The sequence below is a fragment of the Nicotiana tabacum genome, chromosome 3 (assembly GCF_000715075.1).
Source record: "Nicotiana tabacum cultivar K326 chromosome 3, ASM71507v2, whole genome shotgun sequence".
Taxonomy (NCBI): Eukaryota; Viridiplantae; Streptophyta; class Magnoliopsida; order Solanales; family Solanaceae; genus Nicotiana; species Nicotiana tabacum.
Window position 1 is genome coordinate 105,565,118 of NC_134082.1, and position 7,820 is coordinate 105,572,937.

Genomic DNA, 7,820 nt, shown 5'->3' on the forward strand with positions numbered 1-7,820 from the left:
TATTAATAATAATAATGACAAAAGCGGGTCAAAGTTAAATTTCCATATAAGTCCTTAATTGTTTTAAAAAAAAAAATCAGATAAATAAACCAAATATAATAGTTGAGCGACCGTGCTAGAACCACAGAATTCGGGAATGCCTAATACCTTCTCCCGGGTTAACAGAATTCCTTATCCGGATTTCTGATTCGCGGACTGTTAAACAGAGTCATTCTTTCCTCGATTCGGGATTCAACCGGTGACTTGGGACACCCTAAATCTCCCAAGTGGCGATAAAATAAATAAACAAATCCCGTTTTGATTGTCCTTTAAATGGAAAAAACTCTTTCACCCCTCGCGGGGACGAAAAAAGGAGGTGTGACAATTTCGATGGTTGATGGGGCGAGGATTTTTAAATTCGGTGACTCTACTCGGCTCTCCTTCTCTTTCTGTGTTGCGCCTTTGTCCCGCGTGGGTTGAGTTTTGCCTCAACATTCTTTTTAGTGGGTAATCGTGTTTCTTGTCTTTGATGTGGAAGAGACTAGGAAAATATATTTATAACCAAGGTCGTTTCTAAGTGTAAGTGTTCATTTCGATCAACTTTAATTTAGCTTACAGAAGAAGAAAGCGGATTTATTCTTATACTCTCTATAGTTTTAAATATCTATGGAATCTGCGTTGGAGTGGCACTGTAGCATTTTTCAGTTTGGACATGGCAAATATTATAATGGACTTTGAGACGTGCAAACAGCTGGAAATAATGTAGTATACTGTAGTATTACTTATCAACTTAACTACGCTGTAGATATTTTTTATACTATTAGATCATCACGTAATTTCAAGTAATTTTATAATTAATGGTTACCTACAAATTAAAAGATGATAAGTTACTTGTTACAACTTATAAAAATACATTAATCGATTTTTGTATTGTCAGTATATATAAGTTAGATTTATATATTATATTAGTATTCTGAGCAAATTAAGGTCTTTTGATCGATTTTAAGTCATCCACGCTACAAGCTCGTGAAGGGACATGAAAAGGATTCCAAGAGTGATACCGTGGAAATCCACTTATACACACTATCTGTATCTTTTCCAGATCAAAAGTATGTTTTTGATCTTCAAGAATTGTCAGATCACGCAAATAACGTGTATATATTAGGCCAAACTGGTAGTCTTAGTTAATCGGTTTTTTTGAGTAACATGTTTGTAAAGCCAATATATTAAAATTTAAAATATGGTGAGGAAATTAAGATCTTTTCTTCCTGATCCACAAGACTTCCCACCGAGGAAAGTTTCAAAGTTTAGAACCCAAGTGCTCGTGACACATTCCACTGATTTAATAAAGATTTTCTTTCTCTATGCTCTAAGGAATAATCTATATTATATTACCAGGAAGGATATTTAGGTTATACAGAGTGATCAATGGTTTAAAAGAACATTAGTCTGTTATACCAGGCTATTTGCAAATTATTCTAGGTTCCTAATAAATGTTTATCATATAAAGTTATCTGCATTTAAGTGGCTTCTGGGAAGATCTTTTTTTACGTCATCACTGCATAAAACACAAACAACAACTAAAATAGCAACAACAGGAGTATTATTTATCGGGCGTTACATTAGCACTGCACTGCCGACACATGCATGGGCAGACACGAATTCGACTGAAACCAATAGCTTTAATCCATACCCTTAGATTTGTCTTAAGAATTCTATTCAATATGTACAAATTATTAATTTAGAACATGGTAACTTAAACAGACTAAATCCCAAACCCATTAATTTCTTAAGATGTGATAATGCCAATCTTTTGATACTTTGGTCCATCAGCGTTAGCATAAAGCTGCTCATGTACAGGTGATCCCAGCCTCGTGGAATTGACATAATCCTGAGGACAATGTGCTGGTACGCCTGGGAGTAACAAGCCTACCACTCTCGTGAGAAGAAGAAGCCCACCTTCCTTGTAGTTCCGTCCGGCTAAACACGGAAGAGGTAGAATAAAGCTTCTGATCAGCTCCCATGCCGCATTTATCATCTTTGGTAACACAGAGAAGCCAGAGAGAAGCCGTTCTTGTCTGGTTCTTCACTTAAAATCTACATTCCAACAATGTAATCGTCACACACTCAGATAAATATTAAAACATTTTTTTTTTTTTGCTATTCGATCTTATTAATCGCGTGTTTTGCTATAGATTCGCCTTTGTATGCGACATGTTATATAACTGGGATTTCAAATAGACAGGTTGAGTCATATGTGGGCGACTTAAAAAGGTTGATTTAATAAACGGCCAATGTTTGATTGGGTTAAAATGCGCGCATCAATTTGGCTACACAACCATATGTCTTGAGTTTGAGCCATAAGCCATAAGAATAGAATCATTTTTGGTAAAGTACTTTACCTCAAAGTAGGATTAAGTATAATGTAAAAGATAAAGAATTACTATAAATATAATTTTTTTGATACACTACCTTGGTATATTGTATATCCGTAACAAAACATAGTGCTACAACAGGTGCTTTATTAATCAATTTTTGTAGCATTTCACCATCTTCTTCTGCCAGCACCAATAAGGTTATATGATCACACCCGAATCTTACAAATAAATATTATATTAATTGTAACAAATAATTTGATTCTATCAATTAATGATTATGATAAAATTAACAACTAAATTAACTAATTACAACTACCTTTGGTTCATAAGTAGTATTGCATTTCTTTTCCTTTTCCATTCTTTAACGGAGGTCTTAACTTTCACTAAAACGTTAAGTATGTCCCCAAAGAAAATTAAAAAGAGTAAAATGTAAAATGGAGAAGCCTTAACTTTCAATTAAATGTCAAGATGCCTACAAATAATATTAAAAGAATATACATGTGTATTTTACAGAAAGTATAGAGTAAATAAGAGTAAAATACATTTGATGGAGTATTAATCAATGAACTCTAAAGAAATTACCACAGAGTGTCCTTTGGTGCATTTTGCCTCATCGAAGGAAATCATGTTTCCTTGCGGGTGTTGTTGATTTTGTTTCTTCTGGTTGCTTGAAATGGTTTGAGTTTATTTGGCTAAAGATGATCTGTAGGAAGTGAGATGAGCATCCACATGACCATTTCACAATTAATGACTGCTAGTGGCTTATGTACGTATCCTTTGGCAAGTAATCAAAACGGCTCATGTAACTTTTTATTTGAATTAAATATTGCATCCCTTGGAAAATAATAGAAATAACCATTTATGTTATTAACAAGGGTATAAATTAATAGTATATTTTATTTTATTAAATAGAGTATTTGATTAAATAAGAAAGATATTTAGGTAATTTAAATTTAAATTTAAATTATAGGGTTCCAATCTACTAAATAACACGTCAAAGCAGCAAACCAATAAGCCTGTGATATTCCAGTGAAATCTTCTCATAGAATGATGTATAGGCTAGCGAAATAACACTGGAAACCCAAGCGCATACTTTTTTCTTTCTTATGAAATAAGGTATTTAATTATGATGAAAGAGAGAAAGTAATTGAGATCTATTGGACGTGGAAGTTTTACAAGAGAATGAAAGAAAGGTCTTTGAGTGGTAAGAAAGAATTAAAACACTTTAACTTCAAACAATATGTACTCCAGTCCTGAAAATCTTGGCTTGCCTCGTGAAGTCGAATGATTTATGGTTAGAAGAGTATCATCGTATGAAAAATATAGTGTGAGTCCCGTTTATTTGACAGTTGGAAGTAAGAATGGTTGTGACTATTCGCTGAGGATTAGACGCCTTTTTTTGTTTAATTTCTTAAGTAGGACAATAAGTATATTAAGAGGGGTATTTTAGTAATATAACTTTTTAATTTAAGGGTTCCCACTTTTATAATAAAGTAGATATAGATTTAATTATCTAAATAAACTAATGAAACTTTTTCATGACTATATCAAACTGGTTAGACCCAAAAATCTCATTTTCTTATGGATCAATTTGCAACCCAAATGGGCCCAACCTTTTAGGTAGACTAACATTGACCATGTCTAAAATGACCTATCAATGAATATATTTTTCAATATTGAATGAGTTATATTTTTATGGGCAAAATTATATTTGACACCCCTATATTTCACATATATAGAACTTCAAAGAGTACTTACTTTTTCTTTGTAGAGGCTGTTATAGTATAAGCAAGTTCCAAAGTGCTTGAACATGAAGGTAGAATTATCATATGGCAGTCTTGGTACCATGTCATTGCTGTAGACAACCCTATAATATGGAACGTCATGTTTTGCTAATTGCTTCTTCATATATTCACCGAAATTTGCATCTCCAACTCTTGGCTGTCCAAATGTATAAATGCCCTCTAATCTTTTCAACAGCAAGGATTCCTTATGAAATGCCAATATTGCAGGAAATAGAATTGCAAGTGCTCCACCCAAACTGTGACCAGTAACCACAAACTTTGCCTTTTCATTCTTCTGCAGAAGTTGCTTGAGCAATTTTCTTAGGTAATAGTAGGCTGGAGATGACTGGTTGTTATCTGTTTGTACAATATCTTTGGGCCATCCCAGGTTCTTCTGTAACCCTAGAGCTTTCAAAAATCCGGCATGAAGTTTGCCCATACCAGGAATCTCATACCAAGAGAGATCAAAGTCTGAGATCCAATCATCGGAATTGAAGAATTCTGTTCCTCTAAATGCCACAACAATAAGCTCGGGGTCGACCTTTTTATCTTGAAGCACGAATGCTTGTGTTGTAGCCTTTCCTTCATAATCTGGTAGAAGCCATAAAAAAGATGAGCAAAAAATCAAAAGAGAGAAGAAGAAAAAAAAGTAAACTACCCATTTGTTAGGTTTTAGAGATTTAGGCCTCATTTATTTTTATTAAGATTAAAATGTCATTCACATCTGAATATTAGTATATGTATTAAGATTATAACCCAATGTTTGATGATTGTAAATGATGGCTCGTAGTGGCGACAATTAAAATTCGTGTTTGACAGTGATGGTGGTTGTGGCTGAGGATTGATAGTAATCTGTGGTGCCTAGTGGTGCTAGAGGTAGTCTATAATGGTGGGGAACAACGGTAGTAGTTGTGGTGGTGATTAATGGTGAAAGTGTAGGAGTTATGGTGAAATGTCATATTTTACATAAATTCTTGAATATATAACATTTTAATGATATAAAAATTATGTTATAGATCTTAATCATTAAGATCTATTCAGACCCTTGTAAAATTAAAAAAATAAATAGACGTAATGGTTCTAAATTATTAAGATTTAAATCTAAAAACAAATGCACAGATCTGAATATTAAGATTTAGACCTCTATTAAGGTAAACAAATGAGGCCTTAAACATGTTTGTTATGACGGATAAAGTAGAATTTTTAGAATAAAGTCAATGGAAAATTAACTTATTTCACTAATGACCATAAGTCATTTTCGTTGTAATTCTCTTAATTTTTAATTCATATCACTAAAAATATTTGTGCAGAACTCTTAGCTTTAAGATTCGGCCTGGAAATCGCCAAAAAAAAATTCTGATTACCATACAAATTGAAACAGACTAATTAACGGCAATAGCCACTATTCGAATATTGTTGATGATTGCAAGTGGTTGATACTCAAGGTGTCAGAGTCCCACATTGATTAAGATTTGAGTTATTTGGTTTTCTAATGTGATCTTGGACTATCTTGTTTTTGGATTTGAGTTAATCTTCAGTGAACTTTCTTTTTTCAATCACCAGCCAAACACCATAAAATATTTATTTTTTAATGAAAAACAAATTTTAGAAAAATATTTCCAATCACACTAACACACCCCTAGTCTTGCAATTTTATTTTCTTTGGCTTGAATTATATAATTGTAATTAATGTTTGCTACAGTTTATTCGTATCTTACCATTCCAGAAGTCAAAGGAGCCCAACAAATCCATCTGCATATAGAAAATGGAAACATGAGAAGGCAAGATCTAAACGTATATATCTTTTTCATTACAAGAAAAAAAATGACAGCTAGCTTAGCTTACCTTCCAGTGATCTTTGACCACAGTTTCAATATATGCTTTGTTCTCGTAAGCTGCTTTGGCACCCATCATACTTATTGCCTCAAGATATCTTCTACGTCCAACTTCAACAGTACTCTTATTATCTAGCTCAACCCTTTTATCCATATTTCCAATAAAAGATAAGAAAGTCGCTGATTTCTTATCCGGCTCTACAACTTTACCTACAATTTAAATCGCACAAATATAAATTAAATATGGAATTTTAATTAGTGTAAAAAATCTTATACTACTAATTGATAATGAGTAGCAATATCAACTTCAAGCAGGGCTCAGTACCTCTTAAGGCGTTGAAAACAAGACGGAAGAAGCCGCCGTTAACGTTTAAAAGGTTAAGCCAGTGCTCAATAGCATTGCCAAACCCTGCCAAAGGATTAGCAGTAGACTGTAAAATTTTTTGGGTTAGGATGGAAATAAAAATTATCCATCTTTGTGGAAATGACACCTTAGTCATTTCTTGATCAGGGCAGTCTACGAAATTTTTTTGTCCCAATATTTTACTGGAAAACAAGATACGTATCAAGTCTAATACACTACATTCCTCTGGTTTTAGAAGCATATAGTTGCTACAGAAAGACTTATTGCAAGTAGTGCTCGCCATTGGGATAATTTAAGAATGAAGAAGGATAAGAGAGGGTTGTGCATTCCAGTTTGAAATACATGGATCTATTTATAGTAGTTAGTAGAGTAAAAATGGCAATCAGATTTCCATCTCAATAGTACCTTCTTTCTAACTTTTCCTATTCAGTTAATGTGAATGTGGAGACAAGGAGACTGTGTAGTACAGTAATTTGCTCTCACTCCAGGCCCCAACCACAAGTTGTAGTGTTTTTTAAGTGCTTGGGGGGCTCCATGCCTTTTGGTTTTTAGCCTTTTTAGTCACAACATTTTGAATCACGTTTAAAACAAAACACAAAACTGTAGCACTTGCACGCGGTCAATAATTAGGATAGTTTGGTGATACTGGGCCTCAAATATCGAGCCTGGAACCCATAAATAATTATTCTGTCCAATTAAATAATTAATTATTTAATTTATTAAACTAACAAAATTTTAAACTTATTAAAATTGACACACATAATAATTAAGGATAACTTGGTGCAATCGGGCCTCAAATATTGAGCCTGGAACCCATAGATAATTACTCAGTCCAATTATAATTTATTAAACTAACAAAATTCTAAAAATGTTGAAATTGACACACATAATAATTAAGGATAACTTGGTGCAATTAGGCCTCAAATATCGAGCCTGGAACCCATAGATAATTACTCAGTCCAATTAAATAATTAATTATTTAATTTATTAAACTAACAAAATTCTAAAAATATTAAAATTGACACACATAATAATTAAGGATAACTTGGCGCAATCGGGCCTCAAATATCGAGCATGGAACCCATAGATAATTACTCAGTCCAATTAAATAATTAATTATTTAATTTATTAAACTAACAAAATTCAAAAAATATTGAAATTGACACACATAATAATTAAGGATAACTTGGTCCAACCGGGCCTCAAATACCGAGCCTGGAACCCATAGATAATTACTCAGTCCAATTAAATAATTAATTATTTAATTTATTATAACACAAACACACAATTAATATTGTTAAATTTTAGTAGACGACATGGACTTGCCGCTTGTGCATCCTGGACCAGTCGAGGATCAGATATTAGTATTGCAGGGCGACCATATTTGGGACCAACGAGAGTACCGTATTCCGCCACCACCTTCACATATCCAGGAGGCAACTATTGAGTTGCATATGTCATGGTACCGCCGTCACACCCG

At 33.2% G+C, this 7,820-nt stretch overlaps 1 pseudogene; it reads right to left on the reverse strand.

The window, feature by feature from the left end:
* Positions 1-1,560: 1,560 nt before the first annotated feature.
* Positions 1,561-6,672, reverse strand: LOC107783162 (triacylglycerol lipase OBL1-like; annotated as a pseudogene).
* Between the last annotated feature and the right edge of the window lie 1,148 nt (positions 6,673-7,820).